This window comes from Diorhabda sublineata, chromosome 2, assembly GCF_026230105.1.
Source record: "Diorhabda sublineata isolate icDioSubl1.1 chromosome 2, icDioSubl1.1, whole genome shotgun sequence".
Classification (NCBI taxonomy): Eukaryota; Metazoa; Arthropoda; class Insecta; order Coleoptera; family Chrysomelidae; genus Diorhabda; species Diorhabda sublineata.
In genome coordinates this window covers 29,745,811-29,769,010 of record NC_079475.1, presented here as the reverse complement: position 1 = coordinate 29,769,010, position 23,200 = coordinate 29,745,811, and the positions used below count along the sequence as shown (strand labels likewise).

The following is a 23,200-nucleotide window of genomic DNA, read 5'->3' as shown; positions in this document are numbered from 1 at the left end:
GATTAAATGTACTAGGAATTCCAAAATTTGCTAATGTTTGCAATGTTTTTAGGCTTGATAAAGATCAAATAAAAGATCGAAACGTTGGCATTTGAAAAAACTCTTGGGTAGTTTTATTTTGAGTCCTCATTCCGCAACCCGTAAATTGTTTGCAAAAACGTTTTTTTTTCAATGTAGTATATATTTGAGAATATCTGCACACACTTATACGTCTAATAAAAAGATAGATACGTGAAACTTATCTTATGCAACAACAGATAGAGAAACTCATTTATGTGCTGGGCTCTACAAAGTAACTTTATAAAAAATACCCACGGAGCTGAATCAGGATTTATTTGGCAGCCAGTTGATATCCCTCCTTTAGAGGTCGCCCATCCCGGAAAACTAAAAGTTTACTGTCACTTTATGATGGTGCAGTATTCTTTGATGTTTTTAGAGGGAAAGTAAAGAAACAATTTAGATGAAAGTGCTTTTTTTCTTCAAATACAATGCCGTTAAAAGTTTCGAAAGTATCAAATACTAAGTGGATAATCTTCCATTTTCAAGACTGTACCAATTGAATTTAATAAGAGTTCGTATGTTGTATACATATAATTTTTTTTATAGAACATTATTACATTTTTTAGGAGATGACAATTGTAGCTTCGAATAATTATAACTCATTAAAAAATTGTGACTTAAAAAAATTTTTTCTGCTATTAATTACGAAATTTTATTTTTAACCATTGAGGTCAGTGTTATAGTTTGTTTTAAACTTTCTGACTTGATAATAATTTGCTTCGCAGTATTTTAAAATTTAAACTACGTAACCTCTTTCAAGAAGATGCTATTTTCCTGGAGTTTTTTCCTACCTCCCAAGGTGTTATCACTACTCCTTCGAAGTATCTAATCCCTTGCTGAAATGGAAACGGCATTCGCAGTATAGATGATCTTCTGTCTCTATGAATTGCTCAACAAATTTTCAGTTAACATCCTCTATCATACTTATAAAGGTGGTATTTGACGAAACATTTCTCTGTCAGAAGACCAACGACCAGTTTAATGTCGTTTCTGGACATGATAAGAACATCCTCAGACTTCTTAAAGATATATAACTTCGCTATGAAAGAAATTTCGAAGCATTTGAAAAAACATTCATGATTATTTATAAACTCATAATTTTCAGCTGCTTATGATTTTTTGAGGCTGCGATTTTCATTCCTTATGCTCGAGCCACCTTAACTCTAAAAGATCAGCGAAGAATTTCAAATTATTATTATTCCAATTAAATCACACCATTTGTTTCTTCACCCTTACCGAAAATAAATGTCGAAAAATTTGTGATATGTATATTTCGGACGCTTCAAAATAACTTTCACTAAAAACTGATAAACTTACAATATTTTTTGGACCATGTAGTAAAATGTTTTTTACTACATACAATTTTCGAAAATCTTTTTCTTTTATCAAAATATTTCTGTGGGATTCGAATTTAGTTCTTGTTATCTAGGGAATAAAAGAGTCGGTAGGTTAGATGAAAAGTTTATCTCATAAAAAAACCTTAACTATAAAAACAACAAAAGAAAGAACAATAGAAATATGGACTTAACCAAATAAAGTAATGGTTTATCCACACATCTAAGTCCCAGATTTAAGCAATCCGTCGTCTTTACGTCTTTAAACAAAATAGGTCTTTTCTGGGACCCTTGCGTCTTTCGGATTTATAGTATATCCTCAAACATCAGTGCCCACGTGTTCTAAGCAACCGAATCCCGCGCGCTTTTCGGCTACTTATTCTATGACCCCTCTTAAAATGTATTCTACGTGATAAAGATGAGAGGAAACGAAAAATAAACGAAACTAGAAAATTGAAAAAATATTATTCCCCACATATTCAATAATTTGACTGGTCTTTACTTAAATTTATCAAACGTTGTTACCTGCATGGTTGTAGTTTTTGCCTTTTTCTAGCGACAGATAATGTACGAAGTCGATACTATCATTCATAATTAATTTCTTTGATTTTATTCTGAGGAGCGCTGATACATAGTTAATGAAGCAATCACCGGAATTGTCTGTAACAGTAATGTAATGCGTTTTTACTTCTGCTTCTTTTAATTGTCAGTAATTGGCTATTCATTGAATTTGTATACAAATAATAAACATTAGAAAAATGAATAATAATGAACCAGATACCGACAGAAATTCAAAAAAGGAAGAACCATGATGGAAAATGTATTTGAAGGACGTCGAACGAGAACAAAATATTCATAAAGCCGGGTTGTCACTGCGCTAAACTGTTTCGCGAAAATATCTTCGGTCGACTGGACGAAACGTTTCGGGTTCTAGGCGAAAATAACTTGAGCCATCAGTTTGTGCGAGACAATGACACCGAGTGCACCCTGATCCATTTTTCACGCGAGACAATGACACCGAGTGCACCCTGATCCATTTTTCACGCGAAACCCATAGTGCACGTATAGACTGTGAACAATACGGAAGGCAAATCACTTTGATGTGCGATCGAAAACCGACTAGCGTTGGTTTACTTCGAAACATACTCGCGAAACAAGTTTCGGGGTGAGTACGAAAGCGAGACTCGTTTCGTGAAACAATTTCGCGGAGTGACAACCCGGCTCAAGAATGTTACTGTTTTCTTACGTACTCTACGTGAAACGAAGAAATCATTTTATGATGTTAAAAACAGAAAAGCTATTCCATTGTAGATTTATTGAAATATTTAAAAGCTATCGCTGAAGCACCTTATTATTGACCATATTGGTTAGGTTAGGACTGGATTTATTGGAGAATATTTAAACGTATTTGATTCTACAATAAATGGAGATTATTATGTTTAAATATTTCATAACATTTTAAATTATTGTTACTATCAGAGAAGATCCCTTCTTTATATTGAGATGATCAATTTTGTTAACGTATTCGAATAATTTAATGAATATTTATGTAAAATATCTAAAAAACTTCTTAGTTGGTTGGATCCAATTAAGAATATATTACATCAAAGTAGTGTTCTGTTGTGGGGTGCAGATTTCTTAAAAATCGCGACGAAAAATACTGTTTCAAATATTTCACTGAAATCGAAAATTTGAAAAAGGGAATGAAAAGGATAGCTATATCAGGAGAAATTTTACATACAACAAAAAATATCAATCTTTAAATTACAACTGTAAATGAGGTTCTGACTTCTTGTTGTTTAAATGGATAATAAATTGATGTTATTCCTTTCCTCCTATTATTTTAGCTTTACTTTGCGTGAATAATAACAAACAGTCATTTATACCCTTATTTCGCCTAACAATGGGATTTCTGATGAAGTTGATCAAATCGGTACGACAGAATTTTTCACGAAAAAAGTTTTTATTATTTCGGTTCAAAGTTTGTACGATCTGTGAAATGGATCGAGTTTAACAAAAGATTTGAAAGGGAAAAATAAGCTTTGGATTCTCGAAAATTATTTGTATTATCTCATTGAAACTGACAACCACCCGTCGATAAAACTTATGTTGAATTAATCGAGTTGCGAGAAAAAATGGGTGGTAATGTGAATATGTACTGGAAGATCTTCAGTTAAAATCTGGAGGTCTGTAATTTCCTGATTTCCTTTCACCTAGTTTCCTAGTTACCAAGTGTTCTCTCTTTTCAAGCTGATTTTTTTCTACATCTAAGAATGGGAACCTTAATATTCCATACTTTCCACATCCATGTTTTTCTTGCCTTTGTTAAAATTCCATATATTCACCATATCAGTACCTACTTTTTGACTGGTAAAGATGAGAAAAGCATTGGTTTACCATGAATTTTCAAGTTTTATGAACACATTTTAGTTTCATTATGTTACTGAGAGACGAAAATGCTAATATTAGGTGTGAAATTGCCAACCGGAGAAATAAATAATTTTGGGAAAAACGCGTGGATACAACAATTTGTATTTTTAATTACGCATTTTTTCAAAAAAAAATATTCAATGTCCTGTACCTATCTTCAAATGTTTCAGAAATATTCCTTGTTTTCCTATTTATCACGAAAATTAAGAATTACGCATATCGCTACATTACACTAAAAAACTAATAAGTCATACTGATCATTTCTTGACTGGTGTAGTGGTCGTGTGAAAAGTGTATTCAGAATGTAAAGAATGACATTATTGGCATTGGCACATTATTATGGAGCAATTCTAAATACTGCGTATGTTCTCTCATCCAGAGAGGATTCTCATTAGACCAAATTAACATGACTGTGAAATGTAAATGTGCTTTCATCAGAAAACAAAATATCTTCTAATTCAATCACATTGTTATCTAAAATTGCCATCATTCGTTCATAAAAATACGTTATCCTATAGAAATCTTCTAATAGATCCTGAGCTGGTATCATTTTATAGGGACGCATTTTATTTCATTTTAATATTCGAAAAATGGATGTGTGGGTTTACGACCAAGATTATGTAGGTTCACTTGAAACTCAATCATTTCACTCAATCCAATTTCTTATCATTGCATTGACAACATTTTTTTATCTGTCTTACATTATCAAACTCGTGAAATATGCAAGCAACTTCCATTTGTGTCCGTGTGCTATCTCCTGAATCAATAATTTTTCTCTTATTATTATGTACAGTTAATGAAATTCGAACAACACTGAGTGGTTTTGATCCCTACTCTCATGCAGGCAAACAACAAGTTGCTAAGCCTATAAACAAAACTTGTATTGTATTTTTTTTATTGATATCAGTAGAAAAGCACGCGGGAATATATTTTGCATACTTTCTCAATATAAAGAGCTAAATAGGAAATAAATATTTAGTGTAATGTGTCGGATTTGTGAAATACGATAATTTTCTTTGTTTAATGATGATTGTTGTAAAAAGTCACAATATTTCCGAAACAGTTGAAGATAGAGCTATTGGACATTATGCATAAATTCTGTATTGTCTGATTAAAAAATAAATAATAAACAAGGGATCTGAATATAAAATAAGAAAGTTGTTAGTGGCCATTGTAACACGACACACCCTGTATATTTATTTCATTTATTTTTCGTCGAATTTATTCCATTTGCCAGTGCCGCACATATGATATTATGCCGCTTTTATATCGTACTACTACGATAAACAGTAACCTACAAAATGATAATTTCACCTTGTTCAGTTTTCATTTTTGAGTCCCATTTTCATTATAAAAGTATATTTTCACTCCTCTCATAGCAAAATTTTTATGTTTAAATAAATAATAAATTATAAATTATGAACAATATCTACTCTTACACCTGATGGAACTAAAAAAGAACCTAATAGCTATTGTGAAATACATTGGTGATCTATTTCTTGGTTTTGTCGGAGGAAATGATGTAGCTCAAGATATTTCTATAAATCTAGATGCAAGCGTCGAAGTCTAGCATTAAGATAACAATCGTTAAACTTTGAAAATTTGAAGATGACGTAACTTGGTTAGGCATTTGATTGTTTTGATTCTAATAACTGCTTGAGCTGTTATTTATGATAAGGACTTAGTCGCACATCTATTTTGACGCTAACAAAATCTTATGAAATTATTATTACTGATATGAAAACAGAAGTTGAGAATCAAAATCAACAACAGGTAGGGAAGGGAAATAACAAATAAAAATTTAAAAAAATACGCTTTACTTGGAACATAACATTGTTACATAAAGGAGCTTCTGTTCTCAAGGGATTGGGGGTGGGCCACATCAGGTAAATTCAGTATCCAATATCTCCCGCCATTAGGTTCAGGTACACTCGGGGGGGCATCATGGTCTCCAGGTTTGGAGAGGATAGAAGGAGAAGCAATCTTATTGGGTAAATTTTTGCAAGCGATGTGTATTTCTGGCATCTTATGATCGCATGTATCAGCTCATTTTATGTAACAATGACTTGTTTGGCGTATACTAAAAAATAAAAGCCAAGTTCGAAGTGTGGACCATGCACTGCTGGTTAGCTTTTGTGGAATGTTAATGGTGAAGAAAACTTTCAGTTCTGCGGCTTTGCAGCATTAAATGAGGGTCACGGCAAATGTGATTACCCAGTACTACTCACACTTAGATCCATGAATTCATCGTGAATATATACCATTCCGATAAATGAATTATGATGTTGTATTATTAACAGTATTAACAGTATTAAACGTTGTTGAAGTTCTTTCGCACTAAGTTAATTTTACTCTAAACACACTGCTTACTACCATACACTAACACTCATAATTTTACTGTCTGAAGACAACAACTAACTCCATACACGCATGAGGTAGCAATTCAAACTTTAATTTTAATTTTGGCCATTATAATAACGGATGTGTTAGCTGCTGCATTGTCTTTATAATACAACAGTTTCTTTCTAGCCAAATTCAGCAGTTTTTGTTTGATTTCTTCGCTGAAACGATGCAACAAGGTTTTTCCCTTGTTTGCTAAATTCAGCCATTTTTACTTGATTCCTTCATTCGTTGCAATAAGTTCGCATAATAATCGCATTTGATAGTTTTTCCTTTTTCAAAATGTTCAATGAAAATTATCCCACTTTCATCCCAAAAAACCGACGCTATGGCCTTACCTGCAGCTGGAACGGTCTTTGCCTTCTTAGCAGCGGGTTCACCTATTTCAGTCCATTGTTTTGATTGTTCTTTTATTTTGGGTAAAAAATAATGCACTCACATTTCATCCATGGTTATGAAACGGCGCAAAAATTTGGTTGTATTTCTGTGAAACATTGCCAAACACTTGATGGACATCTATACAACGCTGTTTGTGTTCCATTGTGAGCAAACTCGGCACCCATCTTGCGTACAGCTTTTTCAAAGCCAAATTAAGTTAATATGCGATATATCACACTTTTTGAAATGCCTACTTTGTCTGCTAGCTCGCGCACTTTCAGTCGACGATCATGCAAGATCGCTTTGAGGATTTTCCTCAACAGTTTTGGAGTCGTCATCTCATTTGATCGGACACTGCAATGCTGGTCTTCGTAGGTCGTACGGCCTCGTTTAAACTCTGCTACCCAATATTTTACTGTCGATGACGAGGAAGCAGTCTCATCCAGAGTAGAACTAGTTCAGATTTCATATTGGTCATATTGGTTGGTATTGGGTTAAGACCTTTCAAATAAAAATATTCTATCACATAACGATGACCAATATTTTCCATGTTTACAAATTAACTGAAAACGTTCACTATAAATGGCTGCCAAATACATACTAAACAACATGGCGTCTTCAAATTTGAAAAATATGCTGTATAGATTGTGCTCTTTCTAATTCAGTCTTATTTTTGAAGCAACTACCGCCATCTCTAGGTCAGGCCAGGTACTTCCTTCCATTATACAATAGTATAATAAAAGTTTACCAATCCCTGGTACAAAATTATTATTGTTATTGGGTTTAAAATAGGCTGTAACTTATAACAAAGAATAATTAATAAATCTGAATTTTATAAGCGTATTTGATATGATTTTAGAATGAATTTTTTGATTTATAGTGAGTCCTTTAAAAGCAAAAGCTTGATATAAGTATTACTTTTTATGTATATAGAATAAAAATCTGGAATATTCCGTTGTTTGCATAATATAAGCCAAAAGTGTCATAATCAATCACTTCTAAATTATAGAATTCAGATTTATTCCGATCTTCCAAAACATTGATTTAATTCTCAGTCCAATAGTCCGGGAGGTACCGTTGCAAATCACATAATCATATTGAAATCAAAGGATCCAAAAAAGTGTTCAGGTCGCTCGATAATTTGTCTGCATAACAGAAAAACAACCCTTCTATCTTATTTTAAATGGTTTTTTCCAAACTTACTGACATTTATTCTACTCTTAAATATTGCGCTTATCTTTTTTTCAATCTCAAAAAACATTTTTTCATCCACTTATTATAAACCAAACTTTCGAGTGTAAATTAAAATTTATTATAAACCATGTATTTTAAATTTTAATTGAATACAAAAAACATATTTATAATTATCTAACATTACGTTTCTTTTGATCGATATTGTCAGAATCTACACCCGTATTCTTTCGTTTTCCTCACTAATGTCATTCAATAAGTCGAAAACTAAGGGTGTGGAGACAAAAAATCTGTACATTTTTAAACAGCTTATTAAGCAGGTGATTACTGAAAATGTTATTAATTGTTTCTCGTAATTTAGCAATTGTCAAATGTCTCACGTATAGACATTACGTCTCTGTAGAAGTTTAGTTTCAAGTAAGTTTTAAAATAGAATGGAGGACGTAAAATAATTGTCAAGTTTTATGAACAAAACAAGATTGGAAGACAAACAATGATGATATTTATCGGAGTTCAATTGAAAGAAAGTCAGAACCAGGCACAAAAGCAAGAAAAAATACCAAAAAAGAAGAGAAAAGCTTAAATTTAGGCGGCTCATGGAAATCTCGGAGGCAGAAAATTCAAAATTGATAAGAAATATGTAAACAATATTCTCTAGGAACAGAATGTAGATGAAAAATCAAGAAAATTGGCACCCAAATATTCTGAGAAGCAATAAATGGAACAAAAATCAAAACTTAGAACCCTCAGTGACAACTACAACTGAAGGTTTGGAAATAATTATCGACGACGAATCATATTTTACTTTCGACGGCAGTGAAACGGCGAATAATGAGATATATTATTGACAGACAGGCGAGAAAGTAAATTCAGAATTGTATTTCAAAATACACAAAAAGTTCAACTCGAAAGTCTGTAACCGCCAAAATATATGTAAAAAAGAGTGCATTAGATATAGACTGATGCAGTTCATTAAGAAAAAGCATCCTGAAGAAAATTTTGGGTTTTGGCCAGATATGGCAACTACTGCAAATGATGTTTTTGCAGATATGAATATTCCATTTATTGAGAAGTCTAGGAATATTTTTAATGTGTACCAAAAGACCGATTGATCGTTCTTGGCCAAATTTGAAACGAAACGTATAATTGGAAGCAACTAGACATGAAAAATTGAAAAAAAAATTTTGAGAACACTCCGGCAACATTTAAAAACAAAAATTAGGAAAGCGAGTCGACTGTGTGCTGATTAAGTTATATAAAATATGTAATTATAGTGTAGTATTGTTTCATAGAGTAAAATACATATAATTGAAATAAAACAATAAGTTTGTACAGATTTTATATCCTTACGCCCATATTTTTTCTTCATCAGTTTCCTCGTCTTCATTTTTGAATGCATTGGTAAGAAATATAAAAATTGGGTGATACCTAAGTCAAATTTTAACAAAAACGTGGAAATATTCCTTAGTTCAAATTTCAGAAATGACTGCATTTCATAACAACCAGAAATCTAATTTTGATTAATGATTCAATTATAAGTAACATGCATGATAATGTATGAACAGTATATTGAATGATAAAGAGGTGAGTAGAATATTGAGGGGGAGTAATAGTTATGAGTCAGGTCGTGTAAAACAATTAAAATCACATATGCTTTAAAAAAATCCAAACGATGATTTTTTATATGTGAGATTACTTCTATCATCTGTGATGGTTGAAGGTAAGGGCTCATGAACCTTATGTTGAAATTCCCAGATGAAAATTCAAGAATTTGTCAATGTCCTAGTAATTTAACTTTCAAGTCTATTCACACTACTCGTGCTTTAATAAGGCATTTACCAAAAGAAGTGGCTCAAAGAGTTAAGAAAACTGAGAGCATAAAAGGGCCTCAAATACCAGACAACGAAGAAGAAGAGTTCTTGTGCATTTCTCCGAGAAAAGAGAAATCGCAAGCCAAAAAAACATTATGTGCTTTGCAATGTCATAATTTGTAATAATTTACATTAACCTGCTCATCATGCGCAACAGAACCAACAAAATGAACTTAGCTAGTTAAAGTTATAAATTATATTGTAGCTGGTTGGCCAGATTCTGTTCACGACCGGACAATATTGAATAACAGTGCTTTGAGAAAGTTGTTTGTTGTTTAAGGCATAAAACATACCCAATAAGAAGATCAACTTGCATCTAAATTTCAGCAATACAAATTTAGTTCTACCACTTACCAAGCGTGGCGCTAGTGTAATAAAAATATGTCATTACTGTCAATGTCAGTTGTCGAAATAAATAAATATTTGTTTCTATTTCCCAAATAATTTCTCGATATGTGTTCTAAATGGGAAGAGTTTCGTAAAATACAATCCTCAAACAAAAAATTATCATTTGTGTGAAAATTTGGAGTATGAAGGTATCCTATCTATTCCCAACTCTCATCTGCCTTCATTGTCTACTTCCATTTATGAAGATCACAGTTATGCCAAAGATCAAAGACTGTATAGGACTGTATATTGAACCAAGGACATTCAAATGCTGTGAATACAAGTATAGTAAACACTAATATGATCTTAGAAGAGCATCAAGTTTATAGTTCGAGTATTCATGCCTTATTATCTTTACCTGTAGAAGAGCGATTGGAGTTTTCCAGTGAGTTTTCAGATTCCATTGTTACAGAAGAAATTAGTAGTTTTGACGAACAAAAATCGGATGTTTTAACTGTAGCTGGAACTAATGAGGACAATTCAACACCTAGAGAAATGGTTATGTATCAAGTTTATTGGAATAGCCAAAATATCAAAAGTGAGAAAAAGTTTGAAGAATAAGATAGCAGTTAAAGGCATTGAAGAAGATGTGTGAAATTGGAACATTTAAGTACATGGAAAAAAATTTAAATAATTTAACGAAAGAATTCATAAATTCACAGTTAAGAAATATTCTTTGACAAGGTACTGCAAAACGACTATACAGGATAAAACTTTTGTTTTTTTCTATAAAAAAGAAGTATCTACAACCTTTTATTTCAACTATGATAAATTGATATAGTTTAGTCATTTTACTACTAAATTTCTGTGATATCTTATGTATCTCTGTTATCAATATTTGCTCATTTTGACATATGCTGGTAGACAGATCTTCTGCATATTTTTTTTTTGTTAAATTCCAAAATCATTTAATATTTCTGGTTAGTACTTATTCACATATTACACTTTGTTAGAAAAATTTGTATTTTGTGAGTTTTCGTTTTTGTTTTCATTTAAAAGTTATATTGCAATAATGCCTACTAATTTTCCTTGGTTTCGTCGAAAATGTATGCAAATATTATATTGTAAATAACTTTGTCCCCGCTCTAAGATGTTTTTTATCGTGAATTCAGGAAACTGTGAAATTAGAACTGGATGGAAATAAATAACATAGAATACAGTTGATATTCTGTGTTGTGAAATTTAAATGAACCGCGAAAGTAAATTAGTTCTGCGACGTATCATTGAGGTCAATAGCATTGAAAATCCGTCAAGTTGTTTCCACTGCATAACAACTAAGTTTGCATTTCTTCCTCGGGTATGTTCTGTGGTTTGAGGAAAGACACTTTGGAAGACATATTTTAGTGGGTGACAGCGGATATCGCATTCAAAAATAGTTCACGAAAAAATTGGGAAACGTGAATACAAACGCTGAGAACTTACACAATAATCTATTATAAGAACAAGGAACGTCGTAGAGGTGAAAATTGTGCATCAATCATGATATTTACGATTAAAATGATAAAAATAATTAATCATAGAATATTTGAAAATAAAAAGTGAGTTGAAGAATTAAATTGGCAAATATAGAACACAACAGCACGCCACCAAACATCAAGCTAAAAGAAACGTTATCGACAAAATAAACTTCTACGTTTCATTTTGTTTCTTCTTCTAACGACACATTGGAAATGGACAGGGTTTTGTCCACCTCTTTTAACGTCTTAAAGGAGCCTTTACTCAAGAGACCGTTACAAATCGATTATGAGTTAACCTTTAGTTAAAGTGCCAGTTAGGGTGGAATTATGAAACCGTCCGTTAGATTTTGCCCAAGTTGATTTAAGAATGTGAATACACTACAAGTGAACAAACGTTAAATAGAGGTTGGTTAAAATGCATAAGTGTCTAGAATACTTGATATTCTGACACGCCAACAGGGTAAAGACATCAACAGACCGCCGGGTTCTAAAAAAAGAAAGATTAATCTGTTCTTCTATTCGGGTTATTTCTTTCAAGGCACGTTAGTGAATACTCAATCTATAATTTTTTCTTAAGAATTGATTCTTTTATCAGAAATATTATTTACAGGTTGTTGGAATTTTCAGTGAATTTGTAAATTCAATTTTCTAACATCGAAAGTTTATCTCCCACCATTATTCCTTTTTTATTCTCTCTATTCAACCAAATCCATTTCACAAATCGTACAAACGTCGAAACGGAATAATAAAAAATTCTATCGTGGAAAATTCTGTTGTACAGAATTGATCACATTTATTATGAATTCCATTGTTAGACGGAATAAGCGTATAAATGACTTTGTTCGGTATTGAGCTTGCCAACTAGAGCTAAAACAATGTGAAGAGGGATAACATTAATTTATTATCTATATAAATGATGGAACACAATATTCCATTTTCAGTTAAAATTACAAGACGGGACTTTGAATTCAATTTGAAATTTATGTTGTATCTGAAATTCCTTCTGATATCGGCATCATTTCTTATTTTGTTTTTCCAATTCTCGATTCAGGTGAAATATTTGCAGCCATATATATCGTCGTGGTTTGGAGACAGCTCCAATTGTGTAATATAATCTTGATAGATTTGAAATTGAACCAAACCACTTCGAAACATTTTTCTAGAAAATAAAAATGTTCTTCTTACAAACATATTCAGTGTATTTTTCTCCGTATTAGTTGAAAAAATTTTTACATCACTCAATAATTCGTGTGACTAACACACAGATGATGCTGCCATTGTCAAATCCATAAGACGTTTATGAAGTCACATTTCGTTTGGTCAGAAAAAAATGACAGCCATTTAAATGAAGCTACTTTTGTTATTTTCAAAACATTGAATTCAAAAAAAATCATTACTTCTTGTTAAAAACTGTACAGGCTCAGCATTGGTTTCAAAAGTGTTATCCGGACTCTACCTCTTCAAAAAGAACCATTTGTTATTGGTTCGCTGAATTTAAATGTCGTACGCACACCAATGGTGGTGAACGTTCTGGTCGTTCAATTGAGGTGGATACTCTAGATACATCAAAAAAGTCCAAAAATGGGTTATATCTAATCAAAAATTGAAATTGCGTGAGATAGCTGGGGTCGTCAAATGTCAAATTTGGGACATGAGATCGCACAGAGCGACCGCCTTCCCAGGATCGGCCCTGTCTATATAATTATATATATGCGTTCCGGTAAAAAAATAGCACAACACCACTATCTTAAAGAATTAAGTCATAAATAAAAACTGAATAAGTTCATATCTCATTACCATTCAAATTTTACGATGATAATAAAATGTATTCTCATTATGGTAAAAGTCTACTAAATGCCATAGGATATTTTTTTAAAATACCCCAGACACTTTTACGAAATAAAGGTAAAATGGAATACGCTAACAAAACAAATTGGACAGATCTCTAACCATTGGGTCAAATAAATTAACAATCTACTGGGGTGGGGGCCTAAATCGATTAACACACATAAATACAGAGTTTAAAGAATGGTATTTCTTTCGGACAAGTATGCAAGATATTATAAATGTTGTCCCTCTGTTTGTTTTTCTAATATGGCCGTTACTATGGTGGCTGTTATTGTAAGATTGTTTGCCTTGAAATACGTTGCACTGATAAATATGTATTTATTTACCATTCACATAACTACAAATTCCATACACTTTTTAGTTATATTTTTCAATACATATCCAATAACATTAATATTTCACCTTTAATGTTCTCAAATGACAATAGTAGCAAGTAATAAAATATCAAAAATAAGGCTTCGAAAACGTACCGTTAATCTGAAAAGGGGATTATAATATGTTGGTCACGAATAATCAGTGTTTAAAATGCTTGGCAGGATTTTGTTTTATAGAGGCAAATTGAGCCATTTAAGCCATCTATATTTAGCTTATATCTCCCCTGAGAATGTTTTATGTGAATGTGCCCTTTCTATAAACCCTTCTTGTGGAAATAGAATATTTCAGTGGAAATATATTATTATAAAGTGATACAAAAGAATGTTACAAACTGTTATACCATTACTGACGTACCAATCCAATTTCTTTTCATTCAAAACGCCATATTTTTTTGTAGTTACTTACAATATATCAACTGATGATAATGAAGTGATATAAAGAGAAGAACAATGCCAAGGTACGAAAGATTAGAAAAGAATACTGGCTAAAATAGGCAGTCATTTGGAGATTGTTAGGGAGCTTAAAACATGATACGAACTAAACGATACAACTGAAAAACTTTCGGAAGAAACTTGGTAGAAATACCTCAGAAACAGGATAGGATACCAAACGAAATAATTGAAACCAAAGACACAGCCACCATAGAGGAGTATATAGAACTGTTCAATACTCGAGGGCCATTTTTTAGGTAAGATCCGTTTTTTAGTGGAGTATGCAACTAAAATATGAACATTTTTCTACATTTGAACATAGTCGTTAAAAATATTCGAAAATTTTTCAAATCAGGTACAGATTTTGGATCCTATCATCAAAAAATTCTTCTGCTTGACCATTTGAACAGTTATTATTGGTTGTTTTCAGTTTTCATCATTTTTCAAGCATAAAAATATGATCTTGAAACTTATATCTATTTTGGGAAATTTCCTCAACAAGTGTCAAATCTTCACTATCTTTACCATTCTTCAACAAGCTGTCGATGAATTCTAGCAAAACGAAGTTTTCTGTACCGGATAAATGAACGAACTTCACATTCGATGAAATAACTGACATACATAATAACAAACGAATCAGTTTAAATATACAATCCACACTAGCAAAAGAGCGTCATAGAGACGAGAAGGCCAAGAGTGGTCGACCTATAACTGATATAATAAACGGAACCACCAACATGTTGTTCACTACTAGTTTCAAGAGAGCAACACACCTACCTACCTCTATTTGCTTGTAAAACAATGCCTTTTACAGAGTTCTGCGATGATATTAAATACTATGTAAAAACATAGTAACATAGCTGAGGAATTGAACAGAAGCATCAATGTGCACTAACTTATACACAGTTTTAGACAATGATCAAATTTATTGTGATATCAGAGAATTACCTCCATGTATTGGAAGATTTTAACAGACAGGTAACAAACCGGGAAATGCTTATTTCCGTCATAGATACATGACAATAGTTAAGAAGCCCAGCGAAGCAAACTGCTATTAGGAAACTTACTCGACTCTGGAAAATAAAGTGGCAAAACAAGTCAAAAAAGTTGCTTAAATACCAAGGAAACCCAAATATGGAGAGCTGAAACAACTAAAACAAGAAAAGTATAAGAACAATTATTGATGGCAAGAGATAGGCCATAAAGGTGCAAAGAAGAATATTGCTGTATCGGAGAAAGCTCAGCCATAATATAATGTATATTAAAATCCTGGAATGGGAATATAGTTAAAAAAACGTTTACGATTAAAGTTAAAAATTATATATTTCTAGTGAAATCTTGCAAGATGGGTTCAAATATGTTTAATTTAGAGAAACTGGTTGGAAGAGAAAACTTCGTGACATGGAAATTCAGTATTAAGGCGTACTTAGAACACGAAGAACACTGCGTAACATTTCATTTGATGTCAATGATGAGTGGCTTGGTACTTTCATGTTAGCAGGCTTACCGGAGTAGTATAAGCCTATGATAATGGGTTTAGAGAGTTCTGGTATTCAAATCAGTGCTGATACAGTTAAATCTAAACTCATATAAGAGATAAATACATCAAAGTCAACCGCTTTCTACATAGACACTAAGAAAACAAGAAATAATGCGCAGCCAGTGAAATCAAAGGGACCTAGATGCTTCAATTGTAATAATAGTGGTCATTTTGCAATCCATTCGTCATATTTAGTGATAATCAGAGTGCAATAAAATTATTCAATAATGATTGCTACTTACCTAGGACATTGACATTCGTTATCATCATGTTAATAATTTGAAGATAAAGTTTTGTTATATTGAGGGCGAGGAAATGGTTCCTGATAATTTAACTAAGGGCACTACCGCCAATAAACATTTGTATTGTGTAATGAAGATGGGGTTGCGTCTCAAGGGAGGGTGTTAGTGAAATGGAACGCAACCAAATTAGTTTCTTTTTAAGTGCGCGTGTGTCGCGTCTGACGTTTTGTATTGTCACGTTGTAGCCATGCTTTTAAAAAAATAAAACCTTTGTGATAATAAAAAGTACATTTAATTCCATACCACAACTACGCAATATTCTTTTAGTAACCTATTATGTATAAATTCACTGGAAAGTATGAACTTTTTAAAGCGGATTTTCGAATTCGAGAAAATCACATCTTGGTGCAAAATTGGATTCTGTTGCGCAACGCGCCATATATATAGGGCTTCTATGCACGAGAATTCAGGTTTTGTCAATACATAGAGGTATCCACCCAAGACGCTTAGTTTATATCTGTCGCAAAACTGTTTCTGCGTTGACTTCAAGCTCTTCCCAATCTTTACTAGTGAAAATAATAGCTGTGTCGTCCGCATAGCATATGATACGAGGATGGTCCCAGAAGTACCTGGCCCAACAAAGAAAACACGAAAATTGGAAAAGAATATAATCATTTTTCAACGTAATCTTTTAGCAAGCATACACTTCACCCAGCGATGTTCAATAAGTTCGATCCTCTTTTTATTATAAGGATCGTTAAACTTCTCAAAATAGCCATTAACTGCCTACATCACCGTTTTATGTTGGAAAATCTTTGACCACCGAGCCATTTTTTTAAGTCTGCGTACAGAAAATGATCTGAGGGAGCTAATCTGGTGAATAGGGTGCATGAGGTAGAAATTCAAACTTTAATTGATTAATTTTGGTCATTGCAATAATGGATGTTTGAGCTTGATAAAACAACACTCTCTTCTTAGCGGAAACGTTTTTTCAAGATAGTCCATGAAAATTATCCTATGCGCGCCCCAAAAAACCGACACTATGACCTTGCCTTCAGGTGGAACGGTCTTTGCCCCTTTGGAGCTGGTTCCCCCTTTTCAGTTCATTTTTTTGCTTGTTCTTTTTGCTTAGGTTTGAAGTGATGAACCCACGTTTCATCCATGATTATAAAATTGTTCAAAAATATTCAGCTTTACTTGCGTAAAACATTCCCAAACATTTGATGGAAACATTTTACGACGCTAGTTTTTGTTCTATTGTAGGCAAACGCGGCACCCATCTTGTGCACAGCTTTCTCATGTCAAATATTTCAGTGAATATGCGACGTATCGCAATTTGTGAAATGCATAAAATTTCTGGAGTCGTAATCTAATTTGGTCGACCTGCTGGTCTTCGCAGGTCGTACAGCCTCGTTTAAACTCTGCTACCCAATATTTTACTGTTGATAACGAAGGAGCAGTCTCACACAGAGTAAAATCTAGTTCAGCTTTTATATTGGTTGGGCTAATGCCTTTCAAATGAAAGTATTGTATAACATAACTTTGACCAATTTTTTCCTTGTTTATAAATTCACTGAAAACGTTCACTATCGATGGCTGCCAAACACATACTAAAGAACTTGGCGTTTTTAAACTTAAAACATATGCTGTATAGATTGTGTACTTTCTAATACAGTGGAATTTTTCAAGCAACTGCCGCCAGCTCTAGTTCCGGTCAGGTACTTCTTAGACCATTCTCGTAAAATCTGTAAATATTAAATTTTATCGCCAACTAACCCCTCTCGCAGAAATAGAACAAATAGGTCCTCTAATTATTCCAACATACTTTTCCTCACGATTAAGTTGAATTTTACACTTTAAAAAGTTGTAGAATGAAATGAACAATGACTGCGAGAATGATTAGGCTGAGACTGCCATTAAACCATAGTTAATAGAAACTATCAAACAACATCGAGTCAATTAAATTGAATGAAATGAATCATAGAAGCAGTCTTAGAACTGCTACTGTATCATTGCTAGCTGAACTCTATAGCTGAACTCATTTAGGCATAGGCAAGCCACAAGGTCACATTGGATAATTTGCTACGTACTGAATAAATGGCTTCATATCATTATTATGGAATGAAGTTCGAAAAGACGAAAACAGCATGAGGTGATTACATTTTTTGTGCATACTTATTGAACCAGTTGCCATTCATCTAGTAGCAACGATAGTGACAACTAAAGCTAACTAAATCCTTCGAATGAGGTACTTTGTATAATAAAAAGAAATTTTCTATTCGTCAAATATTCAAAATAGGGTGATTCAAATATAAACCGGAATTTTGCTATACACCATTTTATTATTAAGTTACAGATTTAAATTTTTTTATAGTTTTTCTATCATCCGCAATTACTCCTCCAATGTCCCAAAACAAGGTACACAATAACTTCCTCAGTTGACAGTGTAACCTTCGCTTCAACTGGCGCGCGTTTACTCTTCGGAATATAGTGGTGTACCCAAGTCGATGTAATAAACTTTCTCTTTCCTCTTAATACCGCTGCAGGAGCCGCGCACAAACTTCCCAGCGTACGAATGTCTGCTCAAAATTCAGAAGTCTTGATACCCATATGGCTGAAATTTTTCGGTAATCGAACCGTTCATAAATTATTTGCTCAATATTTCTACGCTGACGCTCAGCTCTTCAGCCATGTCGCGTACAGTACTGCTTCAGTCTCCCAAAATGAGTTTTTATATAACCCTGACTTTCTCATCGGTAACACTTGTTCTGGGGCGCCGCACATGTGACAAGTTTGCCACTACATCTGGGTCTTTTCGGAAAACGAAACACCATTCATACACTTTTTTTTCGATAAGTTTCCGCAGAGTTTACATTATCTTTGACCAAATAACTAATAATGACGCGTTGCCAACAGATATAGGTACATTCTTCTTGCTCATGGCAATACATCCAATAAAAAGCGCAGTTTGGCAGTCCCAGTTGTTCTCTAAGCTTCGAAACAGACCAGTCAGTGCAGCCAATTTTACGACACTAAATTTTTCGCCCGTTTGTTCAAAAATTCCGGTTTATATTTGGACCACCCCCATATAATGATACATCAATAATATTTCAAATTATTATTAGATCAAACTTATTGAAGTAAACATCAATTATTTGAAATAAGTGAACGTATATATAATTTTTCTTGTTTATGATAATAATTGAAAGGAATTGAATTCTATTTGACTTATAGTGGAAGATATACCGATACCAATTTTATTTAAAAAATTACGCTTCAACAGTGTATCCAAATGTTCACTTAATACGAGAGGTATGTGTTCGACTTTCAGTTAGAATTTATCGAGTTGTGTGTCAGACAGGGCTAGCAGTTCTCATTAAAATCAAAGAAGGCTTTTCCCCTAATTGACCCTATTCCACCCTTTTGTTTGGCATGATTCCAATAACATAATGACACCGGTTATCTGTGCCTTATTAGCTCATCCATTCTCAAGACATTGTAATGTCCGCTATTTCTGGGATTTTATTAATGGTTACTGTTAAATATTTATATTCTAAAAACTACACCCCAGAAATTCTCTCCATTTTATTATATATATATATATATATATATATATATATATATATATATATATATATATATATATATATATATATATATATAATATAATATCATTCTAATTCAAGATTTCAGATTATACATCATAATATACCGAAATTAATTACAATAATTCGGAAAAATATAAAGGGTACTTGTAGTAACTATCTACTATTAGACTATATACAATAGAACAAAGAGATGGAATTTTTAGAGGAGAAACTCACTACGAAGATTCCACATGATTTGATCAGTATTGTACAATGAGTAATGTTTCAGTGCGAAATCTGGTGAATTTATTTTTACTTATCACATGAAATCATTTTTGATCATTTCTCGACAGGTTTTTCGTTACTGTGATTTGGAAATTTTTTCGATTCTTGCTTTAGTTTGGCGACGAATGCATTCGTCGGACACTAGCTATTCTATAGTTCACAACATCAGCATGCAACTAAGTTGAATGTGACGCATTAGTTATTTTCGGTGTTGTTATGAGAAATTTTTTAATTATTTAGTGTAATTCCGATTTAGTGATTTTCACCAATATGACAGTGAATACGCTCAATTTGATGGAAAGAAAGCGATGCAGGCATTATATTCGCCGCAAAGAGACAGAAAATCGTTCCAAAACATTATCGATATGAACAATAGAAAAAATTATTAGTTAGTTCAAATCAACAGATTATTTCGAAATACATAGTGCGGTCCATAATTTCTTAGCCTAACAAAGAAAGAAAGATCATAAATAAAAAAACTGTGATTATTTTTCAATATATTCCTCCTTTATTTCCACACAGTTTTCAGAACGTCTGACTAAAGCTTTTATGAGTCTACATGAAAATATGATGTATTTTTGGACGGGCATTTCTTCCAGATGCCGTGACTAGATGTCGGACCAATGAAATACTATCATATTACGAGGCACCCACTTGAACTAATTGTTGTCATTCCAATGCTCATGTACTCGTAGGATCCTTAGAATACTTGTTTTGGAAATCCCGATCTGTGCTGCAATTATTTTTGTTTTTAGATACCAGTCACTAAGAACAAATTTGTTTCCCTTCAGTATCTTCACGGCACACTGTTGTTGGTTTAATCCACGTCGAAAATCATTCCACAAAAATTTTTTGCAATTTAATTCCATTTTTTGGCCAAGAAGAATGTTTTAAGTATCTTTAGACAACTCCTACAACACTTGTATGACAACATATTCTGACTACATTCACCATTAAAAATATCAAACTTTATGATGGAAATGTCAGATTTGACATATTCAAATAAGTGTTGCCATATCTCAAAACTTAAGATGTAGCAACAGTCAGAACACAAGTAGAAATTTTAATAACATATATGTACTCATCATGTACATTTGGTACAACAAATAATGGAAGATGGTCCAGTTAAATGATTACAATTTCATGAGAAAAAATACTGATACAAACTTTTTATTCTATATTTGTTTTCCAAATAATGGAATTTCTAGAGTATTTCACGAAACAGATGGCAGGAATTGATGGGGATCGTATTGTTGAGCTTTTGTTTCCCCAGAATTTCAACAGAGAAATACTCGTATCTAGGACACTATTGATCCCACTTTTACCGATATAATTAATGAGGAGGAATTCATAGCTTGATTTCAATTTACTAAAGGAATAGTCCAATTTATTACTGCATAAAAGCAAAGTATAAAGAACATGAGAGATAAGTAAGTGTTCTAAAAACAATTTAGTTTTTTTAAAAGCTTTAATCTTTTTTATCTCTGCAGGATTCACGCAATTACCAATCAGTAACAAGATATATAGCTACAGGATCAACACTACGGTCGATAGGAGTTTTCACAAATAGTTGTTATGTGTTATAATGTGTAGGAACTGTTCCAAAGTCTGAAAAATCGAGAAGGTATTAACTTTCATTGCAAGACTACGTCCCAAAATTATTAAAATCCCCGACACGGAACAGCAGCCACAAAAGATTCAAGAAGAATTTTACAGTATAAGCCGTTTTCTGAGGTGTATAGGTGTAGTGGATTAAACTTACGTGAAAATATAATCTCTTGGGGGAAATAATGTGGAAACCAAATTGATTCAGTAGTACCAGATATACCCAGATTTAAGAAGCATAATCTATTTAGATTTAATTTAATAATAATCTAACAATATTTGCAAGGCTTATTTCTGTGTTGTTTTTTTATTTATTTACTGAAGGAATATTTCGATATAAACTGTTAGAAACCTAATTGAAAAATTCTTCTATCAATTATTGGTATTGAAGTTTCAAATTTATTCTTCTTCATGTTTGCTTTGGTTGCGCTTTAACTCTAAATCATGTTTATCTTGCTAATTGATTTGTTTTTTTCAACAGATTATCTCTAATAAATTTATGCACATTAATTTTTTGGAATTGCTATTCATAAAATCTAATTTTTACAATATAAGTAATGGCTTAAGTAATAAGAATGTGGGGAATGCTCCTTATATAGTTACATTGCTCTGAAATGAATGAATAGGTCTTGAGAGTATTTGAGTGATAGTTACCACTTTTCCTTACGTTGCAAGTTTAGAAGAAAGGATCACAATTTTTTCGTTCAATTTCTCATATTTATATTATAAATTTTAGTATTTTAGATCATTAAACAACTTTTCTATGTGTACCTGGTTCGCCTTTGGAGCCCGATTCGCTCGAATGTATATTTTTACACGAAATCACTAGCTTACTAATATTTGTATATCTGAAACAACATACTAGGTAGCAGCGCGGTGTCATGCTATTTGAAATACTTATAACCTCACTTTTCCAGCGAAATACTCTTCCTCAGAAAGTGGAATTAGGTCTCAGTGAAAGTATATAAATAACTGGTACACAGATAGGGTGAACAATTAATATCAAACGCTGGAAATATCTTATGAATTAAATTAATAGTGAAAATTGAACAAACAAAAACTATCCCCGGACACGATTATCCAAATTAATATTCATTGCTGTAAAAAATCAAAAAAGTTTCAGCATCAAATAAATTTATTGAAAAGATAATAATTTCGCAATAACTGCGTACCCACGACGAATAATACGCAGTTATAAATTAAAAACAACTCAGTTTAATACACATTAAAGATAGGAGCGAGACTTATCTATGGGAATCCGAGATGGTTGTAGCCCTCAACTGGATTCCCACATGTTGAAGTTAGTTGAATTTGTAGTTTGGTGGTTGGATCCTTAGTTGTGGTTGAAACTTCCTATATGGCAGCTGTAGAACTGCGGAAAAAATAAAATGGGGAAGGAAATGGGTACTCAGATGGAAATTACTGAAGAAGGAACGAGTAGAAAAAATAGGTTTGAAGAACACCGACCTTCGCTCTAACATATAAATAGAACTGAATTTATATATATTTTTTAATATATCCATACAGGAATCTATTTTATTCTATTCGTTCTGTTTACCAAATAACTACGAATTTGTACAGAACTTGTACAACATTTGATTGAAAGAAAAGGAAATTAATAAAGATAACTGGAATTTTTGTGAGCACAATTATAAAAAAAGCAAAGTTGAAAATATATTTGAAAACTTTACCAGCGAATTAAAGGAGAAGTATCACCACAATTTTACTAAAATTTACTTTGATTTAAACTGGAGTGTAGATAGGTAGAGAACGATTTCG

The 23,200-nt window shown here is 32.5% G+C and overlaps 1 protein-coding gene across 5 annotated transcripts in view; it reads left to right on the top strand.

Moving 5' to 3' along the window:
• LOC130452756 (alpha-catulin) overlaps positions 1-23,200 on the top strand; it is a 298,775-nt gene that overhangs the window by 166,658 nt on the left and 108,917 nt on the right. Inside the window, exon 1 of one of the 5 annotated variants that reach the window (XM_056792179.1) lies at positions 14,365-14,419. The exons of the other annotated variants lie outside the window; for them this stretch is intronic. The gene's annotated coding sequence lies outside the window, so the exon portion shown is untranslated. Of the gene's footprint in view, positions 1-14,364; positions 14,420-23,200 lie in introns of those variants that run through there. 5 annotated transcript variants of the gene reach the window in all.